This window comes from Semicossyphus pulcher, unplaced genomic scaffold, assembly GCF_022749685.1.
Source record: "Semicossyphus pulcher isolate SPU_LCO1_2020_fin unplaced genomic scaffold, fSemPul1.0.p SCAF_11, whole genome shotgun sequence".
NCBI lineage: Eukaryota > Metazoa > Chordata > Actinopteri > Labriformes > Labridae > Semicossyphus > Semicossyphus pulcher.
Genome location: NW_027211615.1, coordinates 28,106,220 through 28,120,000, shown reverse-complemented (window position 1 = coordinate 28,120,000; position 13,781 = coordinate 28,106,220). Strand labels below are relative to the sequence as shown.

The following is a 13,781-nucleotide window of genomic DNA, read 5'->3' as shown; positions in this document are numbered from 1 at the left end:
CTGTCGAGATCAGGTGTTTGACCGCCGAAACCCAAGTCTGTCAGTCACCGTAAGTTGTGTGGGTTTGTTTGGTGTACACGGCAGTAGCCGATCATTTGGATTAGCCAGGTCAATCCGGGTCAAGGCACTTCAGTGGCTCAGTAAAGACCTGTTCTTAAGGTATGAAGAGATGCAAATGTTTGTCATAAGGAATAGCGTTCATGCTTAAATATTGAGGAGCTTTTATGTACAATGTCATATTTTTTCACAACAATGGACATAGCACAGAATCAACCCTAGTTAAAGTAGCAAATGATCCTCACAGCAGATGCAGGTGAATTTCTTTGCTTTTAGTTCTTTTAGACCAAAGTCCAGCCAGTAGAATTTTAATTAACCATATTGAAAAGTGGGTATTCATCTCTGGAGTGGCACTGAGTCAGCTCAAGTGTTATTCATCCAACAGGACTTTCTCTGTTTGCATTGGCAAATCATCATCGTCCACAACAGATATCACCTGTGGAGTACCCCACGGCTCAATTCTTGGCCCCTTTTTCTTCTCCCTATACATGCTTCTACTTGGGAATTTAATCCGTATGCTTAATGTCTCATGTTTCGTAGCTATGCAGATGATACAAAGTTATATCTTCGGCTAAAACAAAATCATTTCAACTGCCTCAGAAACTGTCTCAAGGCCATCAAATGTTGGACGTCACAAAAGCGAGAACAAAACTGAGATTGTAGTTTTTGAGCAGCAAATTGCCAGAAATTATTGTTATGTCAAGCTGATTTGGTAAAGGTTATTCATGCTTTTATGTAATGTAATGAATTGCTTCAAATTAGGATTAAACTGTAAAAAAACCCCCATCATTATTCCAACACAAGACTACACACCGAGCTTACAGACCCTCTCTCTGACTTCTCCTGCGAGCACAGAGAGCAGAAAGAGATCATTTTGAGGCTGCTGCTACAATATGCAAAGCAGACAGGTGTGCAGAAACTTTACATGATGGCACTGAGCTTTTTTCATTCACACTCCCGGCTGAGGTCACACCTCCGCTAACGAAGCTGGCCTGTTGCCCCGGCAACAAGCCAGGAGGAAACAGCGAGAGTAATTCTGGTTAAATGAAAACAGCTCGACTCGCTCCTTGTCTTAGCGTCTGTTTCTCTGTGGGAGCATCTCTCTCTCCCGCTCTCTCAACAAAGGCATCAGCCATCTTACATCAGATTGATGCTTATTATCACAAAGAGGGACGATTTCCACCATTTTCTGCTCGATATTTTATCTCTTTCTTAACTCAACTTAAAACACACACTTTCTTCTCATGTGTTTAATTCGTCTTTAATGACTTCACATGAGTAACATTTCAACCCTTTCGCACCATTTTTAAGGGATTTACTTGATGTAATAAATGTAAATTCCATCACTTCCCATTTCTGTTTTTTTTTTCTACTATGAAAAAAAACATTCTGGGAACCAAATGAAAACTTCCCGCTCAAAACATTACCAGAACATCGCACGTAACATTCTCAGAACGAGAGCAAAAACATTCTGGCTGGGATGTCTCTACCTTCTGTAAACAACACCTAATGTGACTTTATGACCCCATTATAGGCAACCAGTTTCCTGTCAACTGTTAATTCTACCTGTGCATTGACTGCGAGCTATAACCACAACACACACACAAACACACCCATGAATATTAGTTTTATGGCTCCTACCTGGTGTAACTGTTTGTCCTCTGGTCCAGTTTAACAAGTCCACAAACTGGTCACAGCCCCTGGGGGAGACAGAGAGAAGGCATGATGAAGACGAACAGTACTTGTATGTAAACATGATGTAAACACACTCTGTGTGCATACAACATAACCTGGTCTATATAAGTACAACACACTACTGGCACATTTCTGAGATCGTATATGATGGCCTCATCATGGTTTCATAACCATTTCCAGATAAAAACAAAATAAGTCTTTGACGCTTCAGCAGTTTTCAAATGTCAAGGAGCACAATGACAGAGAAGTGTGTTTATATTTAAATGAACTTCCTCTTTGAAGTCTTTCAGGAAGTCTTTAAACGCCTCAAAAGAAAAACTGTATTTTGGGGCTCATTATAGAGTTTTTTTGTGTATTTCTACCTTCTTCAACAAACTAAACAAATGTATTATGACATGGTTGGGGTGTGGCTTCCCAGCCTAAGGCCCAAAGCTATGCTAGAAGTATTAACACACTGTCCAGCCCCTATGCATTAAAATCTATCCATCTATTATCTATACCGCTTATCCTGTTCAGGGTTGCAGGGGGGTTGGAGCCTATCCCAGCTGTCATTGGGAGAGAGGCGGGGTTACACCTACGGGCAATATAGAGTCACCACTGAAGCTAACGAGCATGTCTTTGGACTGTGGGAGGAGGCCGGAGTACCCGGAGGGAACCCACGCGAGCACGGGGAGAACATGCAGACTCCACACAGAAAGACCCACTGCATCTGGCCCACCAGGAGGCCGCGGCCCACAGTTTGGGAACCCCTTGTTTACACTTAGATCCAAGTAAAATAAATCCTACAATAATAGTTCGGCAGATAACAAAGACGTGTATTTCCAATCATGTCAGAGAGTACAATCAGAATATATCTGTTAAATATAGCAAAAGCTTAGCAAAGAGACTTTGAACATGAAGAAACAGCGAGCCTGAGTCTGTCCGAAGCTAAATCTGCTTAAAGCAAGTAAAGCTTCGTGTACACGGAATATTGAGCTTATATGGCTCACAGTAACGGTTTATTTGTTGTTAGTCAAAGTGTCATCCCAAAGTTATCGCACATCACAGACTTTTTAAGGTCTAGTGGAAAGTCTTCCTTTAACGATCAAAGTAGTGACAAAATAAAAGCATAGGTTGTGAACAAATCCTTGTTCGTTCCAGGGGTCAAAAGGTCACAAGAGTCTCTCAGCATAAATATCAGTGTAGTATTTAAATGAACGTCAGGAATATGAAGAAGAGCAGAGCTGTTTTTGTAAAGTGACGATCCCGTAGTTTGTAATCTGAAATTTCCAGAAACACTCCGACGTCTTTGTTGTTTCCTGAGCGATCGACGCTGACATTTCAAACTCCTCGATGAGTCCAACAATAAACAAATAAACACAGATGACATCCTGTTTAGAGTCTCAGATCTCTTCTGCCGTCTCGTGTTTGTCAGCTTCATTTCTCTTTTGTCACTTTGTTTTTGTTTTAAAGCCCACTGGGGTTTTAGTTCTGTCTCACCCGCTGAGATGAGACTTCTTTTCATCCTCTGATATTTGAAGTGTTTTTATCTTTTGTATGGATATGCAAATAACTCAAGGTAAACCTACAGCAGTAACTAACTCCACTGTGGAAGATAATATCAGGCAGGACAGCAGAGCCTGGGAAGGATGGTGCTCTCCACAACTTATATGTTATACCTTTTTTTGTTTGTTTTTCGTATCAAAATAAAGCTCAGATGATAATTCTTGAGATAAAAAGAAAAATTACAGAAAAATGCCAAAAGTTGCTGAATATAACAGTGAATTAAAGTAACAAAATAAATAAAGCAAACAGCTAAAATTATGGAGTTTTGTCTTGCAAATGTTATTTTTATTGATCAATTTTCATCACAATTTCAGTTTTACATGTCTTAAATAGTAAGAATTCATCTATTTGAATGTACAAAAAATAAAGAAGAAATGTCACAAACACATTTTACTACACAGTTACATCTGATATATTTCCCCAAATGCTCCTGGTTTTGACGGCGTAATCGGGCCATTGTAAAAAAAAAAAAAAGTCAAAAAGCTGTAAATTTGCCAGAAAAAAATGGCAATTCCTTTCAATTATAACGTCATACGTTTCCGAGAAACAAAAACTAGTAAAATCGTGTTTATAGGAAACTTTTTGAGCCTCCACCCCCCCAAAACTATGTTGTTGTTCCCGGCCCCCTCCCTCTGATTCACCTGTTTCTCTGCCCCGTTGGCTCTGCTGCTCACACAGGCGTGCATGGCTCGGAGCTCGGAGCAGATTCAGCCTCTCTGCACACAAGAAGCAGAGTTCATCGAGGAGAAAGACTGAGCGACCCTCTGCTGCAGAAACACGTTTCTATGCTCCCCGTTTGCCCCAGGGGTTACATCACACATGACAGTTACCCTACGACCTCATGACGGGTACTGAAGGAAACACACCTACATTACAGACAAAAATATACAAAACGAATTTAAATCAGTGGTTTCAGTCGTTTTGTTGTTTGGATGGAGGCTTACTCAACAACCAACCACTCCAAGGTTGTGGCTGGGTACTTTAGTAAGTTGTTACACGTCTGGTTGGGTGTCCAGAAAGGATTTGTGCACAAATGTACGACTTTATAATCTCATATATTTGCTAGTTTATTCTCTGAAATTTGCCTTTTTTTCGAGCACATTTTTGGCTTAAATCTTGGAATTACCTTCACCTCTGCCTCCTTTTTTTTTTTTTTTTAACAAGGCCCTTATACGCCGTCATACCTGGACGTCCCCTACTACATGCAAAATGTTTTACATGTACGTAGAATTGGGTGAGTAACTGCATGCATGAAAGTGAGACTTTCTCACTGAGAAAAAGAGAGTTTCACTCTTCACTCATAACTAAACAACCAATTTGTCGTCGCTGCAACGTTTCTATTTGTGGTTTCAGTCTGTGGGTGCAGACGCGTATCTCTCTCCTGGTATGACTGTGCGGTCGCTGCACGAAGCGGCTCCATATTCAGATTCCCGTCTCATGTTTGAACGACTGAAATACTTTTTTAATCATAGTTCACCTGAGCATCCGGGGGATGATGTCATGTTATCTACAGTTATAAAAGAGAGAAACAAACTTATGAAATGTTAGATAAGAGAAGCAAAGGGACTCTGCCTTTTATTACACCTGAAGCCTTTCAAATCCCTTTTTGAACCTGTTCATGTTCAGCACTCAACTATTTTAGGAAACAAAACTAATGAATGAGTTTTTCTAAAGAGCTAAAACCACAAACCTGTTTTTGCCTGTATAACAGATGAAAGTTTTGTAAAGAGGTTTATGTTAGCCTGTGATCCTCCAACACTCATTCAAGCTGAAAGCACAGATCAGTTTGTCACAGTTAGCTTAGTTAGCAAGCAGCTAGTTTAGCAGGGCTAACCTATAAGGTAACAAGATAGATGGCCAGTGTGACAGCTTCCTAAAAGTGAAGCCAAACCCTCTCTATCGCCCCCTGCTGACTGGCTGCAGTACAGGTCAGTGTATAAAATACACCGTGTTAACTGACCTTATTGGTTTTTGTGTGATGCTATAAAGTGAACCAATCACGGTTGTTGCATTCTGCACGTCCCTGACATGTAGATATATTTCCTTAGGAGTTGCAAGTCAGGCTAAATCAAAGGCTCGGACAAAGAGTCAGTTCAAGACTGTACGTGAGGCTTTATTGCCGTTAGGTCCACTGTTTATAAGAAGAAACATCTATCAGGGACTTGACTGGATGAAGAGCTGCAGACGACAGGCTCTTACACCTTCAACAGATCAAAGAACAACTTTTCCTCTTTACATTGCATACAAGGATTTAGCTTTTGCAGCTGCCCCCCCCATCGTACAGAATAAAGCCTTTTGAATCTGTACACTCCTCTGTATATGATGAATGTATATGACTAATACTGCATGTGACTTGTGATGCATTCACAGGCCGTTTTCAGTAAAGGGAAAGAGAGCGTCGGCCGTGTCAGGCGGGTTTTCTGATCACAAAACAGCGATTTAGCTCGACTGTCTGATGCATAAATGCATGAAGTGAAGCTAATTACAAGCTGTTGAGAAAGTAGGCCAGTTTGGGTAAAGGTCTTTGTCTCTCTCTCTCCATCTCTCAATTATCTCATTTTAAATAGCCACACACACACACACACACACACACACCTGCCTGTTTCAGTATCAGCCTCTTGTATCTCACAGGTTGGATCTGAGCGTGAGGAAATTGGTCATGTTTAAAAAGCTGCTGCGTGATTGGCTGGTGTGGAGCATCTGACAGCAACAAGGTGATCCCTGATTGGCTGAGGGACAAATAATAATGCCCTCATCTGGATGCTGTAAGGGGGGTAAGAGAGGGAGGGTCTTTTTGTACAGCTGAAGAAGACAAGCTGACACACACACACACACACACACACACGGACACTAAAGCCCTTCAAAATAAAAGAGTGATCAGCTGGATGAAAAGACACAATGCTCTGTTGGTGAAGCTATGAAACCTTTCATCCTTCCTCCTCTTCTTGTTTCCTTTCCTCACTTCTCGTTTCCTACCCCTAAGTTTCTTTCCTCCTGTCTTCTCCTCTCCTCTTCCTTATCCCTGTTACTCCTCCCTCTCCTCTTTATCTCCATCTTTCATCAGTTCCTGTTGTCCTTTTCTGTTGCTTCCTTCTTTCCTCTCCTCCCCTCTTGTTTCCCCTCGTCTCCTCTCTTGTACAACTTGTTTCCTTTATTCTCTTCCATTGATTCCTATCCTTTCCTCTCTATTCCTCTCCTCCTGCTCCTTCCCTATCCCTTTGTCTCCCTTCTTTTACTCTGTTCTCCTATCCTTTTCCTCTCTACTTCCTCGCTCCTCCTCTCTCCTCCTCTCTCCTCTTCTCTTCTACTTTTGTCTCCTCTCATCTTGTCTTATCTCCTCTTCTTATTCCTTCACCCCTTGTCTCAACTTCCTCTCTCCTTCGATGGCATTTTACTCGCACTTCCTCTCTGACTTCTTCCTCCTCTTTTCTTCCCCTCCTCCTCTCCTCTCCTCTCCTCTCCTCTCCTCTCCTCTCCTCCAGGTGTATATACTCAAACCAAACCACAGAGAGACAATGCATCAGAAGAAGCCAGTCAACCAGCTCATTAGCGTTTGTGTGTGTGTGTGTGTGTGTGTGTGTGTGTGTGTGTGTGTGTCTTAATAATTCAGCCGTCTCTGTCAGGACTCGGCCTCCGCAGCGCTCTCAGGTTCCTCTGCAGCTCTCAGGTGATCTCAGGTGAAGCTTGCATTGAAAGGCTGCACAATGCAGAGAGATAAACGGAGGCTCAGTTCAGAGCGAAGCTTAAACATCCACCGCTCCGTGGAGGAGGCTCGTTCAGCTCACACAGGTGCAGCCGCTTTGTGTTGAAACAGCTGATGTTTGTTAGAAATGATCCACTCGGAGGTGTCTGAGAATAACAGTCTGGGTGAGGAGACGAGCGCTACAACGTGGAGCATGTTTACTATGTCAGGGCTCTAACTGTGATCACTACAGCAGGACTTTTAAGGTAAAGGGACGCTACATAAACAGTCACTGAGGGCTGCACAATCAATCAAATATTGATCACGATTGTGTCTTCCTACGATTAAATAAACATGACTGACCGTGATGTTGACGTTTAAAATGCTCCGCCCGTAGAAAACTCTGCTGCATATCAAATCAAGCGCTCCCTAAACTAACAGCCGCTCCCCCAGGGGGCGATGGAGAGGTTTGGGCTTCACTTTTTGGGATGCTGGCATGTCATGTGATGAGCGCCTACCTCGAAGCGGCAGTTTAGAGTGGAAGACTATCCACCCAACTCACAAAGAAACTCTGATATTACCCATGATGCACCACATTCAGGTAAAGAACCTGATTTTAAGTCTTAGTTTGATGCTAAATTTGTACATGAGCCTGAACGCAGCACAGAATGGACTGAAAGTGTTGCTCTGTTTATTTAAATGTGAAAGTAGAATAAAAAATGTCCCTAAGATTTACAAATAATCGTGATTACTAATCATATTATATACGTATGTTAGAACAAGACGAGGTCAAAACCGAGTATGCGCCTGACCGCATCAGGTCAATGTGCGCTTCTGTGGGCAATGTGTCACAAGGACTGTTCTCATGAGGTCGATGACAACGTGTTTGAAAGCAGGTAGGTGAGAACAGTGGACGAGCAGCAGAGGAGCAGCACCACCTTCTCCCCGAACAAAGTATCCAGAGCCATATAGACAGAGAGTCGCTTCAGTGGAGGTCCAATATGCTCCATGATCCACCATTGTGATGTCGCAACTCTCTCTCTCTCTACGGCTGTGAAAGTACCGTCACTCACTCACTCACTCACTCAGTCACATACAGGCCGTGTGTAGGGCTGACCCCGGAGGTCAGCCAAAAATAATAGAAAAAACAGCAGTAAAAAGCATCTTAAGAGACAAAGAGTCCTGATTAGATGATCATAATAATGATATTGAGCTCATCTGAAGCCGAATGCATTCGATGTTTCAACCTTGTACTTCTCATCACAAGTTATAAGTGACCTACAAACATTGGCTGCAAAAGAAACAGAAATATGACTTCTACACAAACTAAACTACAAACAATCATTAACATCGTGTGAATTATTTGACTGAGATTTTAATGTTTGACAACTTTAACTAGAAGCTGTTTTTAATCTGTTGTAAAAAAGGCCATAAACGGATTTTCATTCATCATGTTAACGTGTTAATAAGTTGTGTCAACACGTGTTATTATGCTTCTGTTGACTGTTAGCGAGCAGGATATTGAAATATGATGCTGTGTATCCTCGTCTTTAAAAGCAGACACAGTTTGCAAACACGACAGATCTTAACCTGTGACTCAAAGCGGAGATGAAAGCTCGACAGTGTGCGAGAGAGAAAGTGTGAGTGTTCATTCATCACACCATGCCAAACGTGTGCAGTCATTTCTCCCAGTATGATGTGTGCAGCCAGCAGACAGACAGACAGACAGACAGACAGACTGACAGACAGGTAGGAACTAACTACATTTACAAACAGGAAACTACAATTAGCAAAACACAAGGATAAAGACACACAAATCCTCACACTGATTTTAAATCAAGTGACGCCTGTACTCGACTGTAAACTTCAGCTAATGATGTTGAGGATCTTAAATTACTGCAGCAAACTGAGTCCCTTTGCAGAAAAGCTTTCACAACAATGTCATGATAAAATAAAGCGTCTTCTCGTCCAGATCGTGGTTTGCTCCACTTGTTATATACAGTCAATGGTTACAAGTCCTTTCCATACACGAGCACCTGCTATGAGCCGATAACTTCCACGTACAAAGCCCCCGTAAAAACTTTCATTAATGTCCAACCAATGAGATGTAACATGAGAGTGCTGTTTCCTATTTTTCATTGCAGCAGAAAGACACAAAGACTTCTTTTTCAATTTTACAATACGAGTCATGATGTTGTGGCCACAAACATCTGGACCGTTTCAAGTCCCAATCCCCAAGTGGGCTACATCCACACCACAGACCGTATAAAAAGATGGCCGACATGACAGCTCCCTAAAAGTGAAGCCAAACCCTCTCTATCGCCCCCTGCTGACTGGCTGCAGTATAGGTCGTAAAGCCCGCCTCCTCCATGTTAACAGATGGGACATGAGTCAAACTATAAAATCAAAATAGATGCCAAATACATTTGTCATTATAGTTAGTTCTTATCATGCTGATTTATGTCCAAGTGTTCATTTTTCTGACATGTTTACTTTTAATGAGTTATTTGATGCTGTAAAAATGGGGTGTGGCCTCATGATTGACAGCTCTGTGGACAAATGGGGCTCCTGCAGCGTTCTGTTCCCGAGTAGGAGAGTAGAGGAGGAACGGCGAGAGGAGACGTAACTAACACTAACACTACAGTCATTGAACTTTCCATACCTGTGAACGTTAACCTCAGACAACACAAAGAAGCTGTTCTGCTGTTAAACACGCCGGCGTGCGGGATCCTTGCTGTTTTTTCGTTAAGTTAAGTGTGTGTTTTGGTTCGTGGAAGTGGCTACGGCGGCTCCACCCACAGTCTCTGGCTAAAAATGACGTCACCAGCGCAAGATGGCAGCAACTATCACGGGAGCTTGGCATCAATTACGTACAATAGGAGCAGATGGAGACGCGTCGTCCATCTATATATACAGTCATTGATCCACACTAACACATAACTACTGCCACTTTCATGCCTGGTGTCCACAGTACTCTGGTGTTTGGTCACTAAAATGTGAGACCTTATAAATGTGACTGACCTTGTTTTAGTCTGAAAGCTCTGTGGGGTCGTGTTGTGGTGCGTACGAGGAGAAACAGAGACGTTAGGAAACAAAGAACATTTGACGCTCACACACAGGCTGGGTGGGAGAACTAGTGCCTGTTTTGTCTGTTTACACCAGCATGTGCATTCCTAGTGCAGGCGAGCGGTCGATATGTGCTCAAATTTTGGATAAGATTTAAATAAGATACTGACATTAAGTAGAGTGATACATAAACTACATTAACACAACATTAAACAGGTTGGTCTTTGTCAGAGCCATAGAGAACATTAGCTTTATATTAACCGATTGTGCCTCATTTGAGTATTTTAGTGTCTTTACCTTCTTTATCTCATCTCTACCTTTATCAGATTAATGTAGATCTGTGCTCCTTTAATTTGTTCAGCCTGCTATCAGAATCTGCTCCTGGTGTCGTAAAGCACTGCCAAGTGTGGGAACACCCGAGCAGGACGGGGAGCACCAGTTCTTCTGACCGTCGCTAACATGTTAACAAACATCTTGTTTCATTTTACATCCGCCTCCGTCGTCTTTTGGATCACGTGGACGTTTGCCTTTTGGAGAGCACGTGTCAGAAACCTCACGTCCTGCAAGAGCGGCAAAGAAGGTTTTGATATAAAGATGCCACTACAGACTGAAGAGAAGGATGAAAAGTCGGAGCATTTTGTGATTGCAGAGGATATTAGTGGTTAGTGTTTCAAGCAGGTGAAACATAACGACGTCCTGATGGCAACAGAGAACATTCACCTGTAAGCTCAAACACTCGCAGCCTTCTGGAGGATCTGAAGTCACAATCAATCACTCGTGATCTTAGAGCAGACAGAGGTTTTAAAATGAAATGGTCCTGCATGATGGAGATTGTTTTTGTGCCTCTCAGTGAGCTAATGAAGCAGCGCAGCCACACTGTGAGTAAAACACATCCCTTTAAGGCTCCTGTGACACAGCTGCTGCACAACAGCTTAGCAGCATCCCGACTGCAACGCTCCCAAAACTATTTACGCTTTGAACTCTGCCTCTTCTTTCGCTCCTCCTCCGCCGCCAACAATACATGTTGTCCCTCATCTCACACAACTGCAGGTCAGCTGTGGAGCACCAGATTACTGTCCAAGAAGAGACCGATCTGTGACGCGTCGAATCAAGGAGCGTTACATAACTGCAGTAATTGTTTCAGCCCTGCTGCTGTCCAGTTGTCATATTTTGGAAAGAAACCTCTCTCACACACACACACACACACACACACACACACACACACACACACACACACACACACACACTCAGAGCTCCCACAAGGCCTATGTCATAAATTAATTGAATGTTTACTGCAGAAATTAACTCACACTTCACGCACGTTCTCCATACGCTTATCCCGCCTGCTAACAGTGTGCGTGTGCGTGTGTGCGCGCTCCCTCCTACACACTACACACTGACGGCCATCTGAGGTGGCAGTAGGACAGATGGTACGTAGGTCGGTCTTTTCCCCATGCATCCTCACAGACACATTTACCACAGACACGTGCACACACACACACACACACACACACAGCCGTGCACAGTGTGTGTCCTGACAGCAGAAAACATACTGTCATGAACTCTGTAGCTGCAGAATAATAGCCCAGCAAACAGGAGAAGTTTCTATTGGTGCAGTTCTTTGGCAGCTTACAAAGGAGTCATCAGCTGCACTTCTCCTTTCAGCTTCCATTTTCTTTAATTGTTTTGCAGCCGAGTCGTCGTTTCTAAAAATACCTCCTTTAAAGTGTCAATCTGAGTTTAAAATTAGCTGCTCTTCCTGCCAACAAACGGCTCGTGGAAACGTGCCAAAACGCTTGATTTTGTGCTTGTTTTCTTTGTTATAATCTATAACAAATATTGTGATGGATTTATTTATTTCTCGCATGCCTTCATGCTTGATCTTTACTGCTCTTTGCTGCTGCCTGGTCCTTTACTTTGCTTCCTGAGACATATTAAACATCAAAGGGAGCAAACAGTCGTGTTGGCAGCAGCTGGGCAGCACACTGTCACACTTCAGCTGTTCAGACCTGCAGTGCAAACCCCTTTACATTGTCAGTGGTGTCCTCAAACATACAGTAGTGTTTGACCCTGACCTTTGACCTCTGACCTCTCTGTGGAGGCAGCAGGGGAAGAAAAGGGATAGTTTCCCTGCTGCAGGAATGAACAGCGGATCACAGGATTATGACGTCGAGCTTATATGATGAGGCTTTAAATCTGCTCTCTGGAAAAAAGCAGCGAAAGAAAGACTGAAATATTTTCCAGCAGCAGGCTTGTTAAAGAGAGAGAGAGGCAGCAGAAGGGCCAGGCCGTGCGTCGGAGTCTCCCCGAGCAGGGCCCCTCTCTAGACGGCAACACGTCATGGAACATTCCCGGAACCAGCCAGCGCACCACCCACCATTTCTCTCACTCTCTCCCTCTCTCTCTCTCAAACACAGACACACAAACAGAGGAAAGAAACGATGAGCATAAGAGATAAAGTGACTCTCTGCTGAAAAATAACTCCTGCCTTTAACACAGTTTTTAATTCAACAGTCACAGTCTCGCCAACAGGTCACATTTAAATGTCTCAGGAATGTCACAACCGAAGCGGCAACACGGAAATACCAAAGAGTGAGCGCTGAGGTCACAGCCTAAACTCACTTTTGAACACTCAACAAGCACCGAGCAGTGATTATAAGAATGTCATTGCACTATTAAAGATATCTGCGGGTGAACTTCTGAGACAGACCACCACAGACTCGCTCAGGGTTTGTTTGTTGCTGAAGCGCATAAATGCAGAAAATCGACCTTCCAGGCTCAAAATCACACCATCACACCATCCGAGCTTCCACTTTCACAGCTTCATATCCACAGTCCCCCTCCCTCTCCGCTCTCCCTGTATATCCTATCTCTCCCCCGGCCTTGCAGCCAGCCTGGCCGTGCAGGCTACTGCAAATTCCTCAGGATATTACGCAACCGGGGTAATCTGCATGCAATGCAATGCGTGCCCGGGGTATTCCCCCTGCATAGCCTTGCCCTTATAAGCTAAACAAAAGATCAAGTGCCGTGAAAACAGCCCATAATGTCAGTCAGGGCGCAGAAAAGCCCGCTGTCACTGAGATATGTGTGAGAATATGTCCGGTAAGGTTTCGTTTTTCCTCCGCTGCACTCACCTTCTGTCTGCGCTCCGGCTGCGCGCGTCCGTCTCCCTGCGAAAATGACAACAAGCAACCCCGGTGACAGGAGATCCGACTCCGAGCGGGCTTGACACCTCGCTGATTGTCCGTTAGAGACAGCGCAGGAGGCGGTTGTTAGAAATCCACAACAGTCGAGGGAGAGAGCGGTGGAAACGTCGCGGCGCGGCGGAGGAAAAGTTGCGCGTAAAAATGGAAGGAATCCTTTCCGACCGGATTTCTGCTGCCGGAGCTCCACTACTGCAGTCAGACAGACAGCAAATGTGTGCGTCTGACTGTGTTTTGAGTGTGTATGTGTGCGTGTGTCAGGGTGAAATCAGGAGACACATACACACGCACACACACACTCGTACGCACACGGGGGTTATTCCAAACGCCACTTCCCAGAATAGCAGCACAGAGGAGAGAGCGAGAGAGAGAGAGTGAGAGAGACGGAGCAGCAGAGCGCGAGAGAGAGGGCGTGTGTATATGTGTGTCTGCCCGTATGTGTGTCTATATGTGTGTGTGCGTGTGTGTGTGTGTGTGTGTGCACCCGTGTGACGTCGTCGGATCCCCCAGCGCGCAACCAGGGCAGAGGGAGG

The 13,781-nt window shown here is 43.9% G+C and overlaps 1 protein-coding gene across 1 annotated transcript in view; it reads right to left on the bottom strand.

The window, feature by feature from the left end:
• The window catches only part of hivep2a (HIVEP zinc finger 2a), a 119,678-nt gene extending 106,106 nt beyond the window's left edge, over positions 1-13,572 (bottom strand). The window contains exons 1-2 of the mRNA XM_069685515.1: positions 13,180-13,572; positions 1,699-1,757 (exon numbers count right to left, since the gene is read on the bottom strand). The gene's annotated coding sequence lies outside the window, so the exon portion shown is untranslated. The remainder of the gene's footprint in view (positions 1-1,698; positions 1,758-13,179) is intronic.
• Between the last annotated feature and the right edge of the window lie 209 nt (positions 13,573-13,781).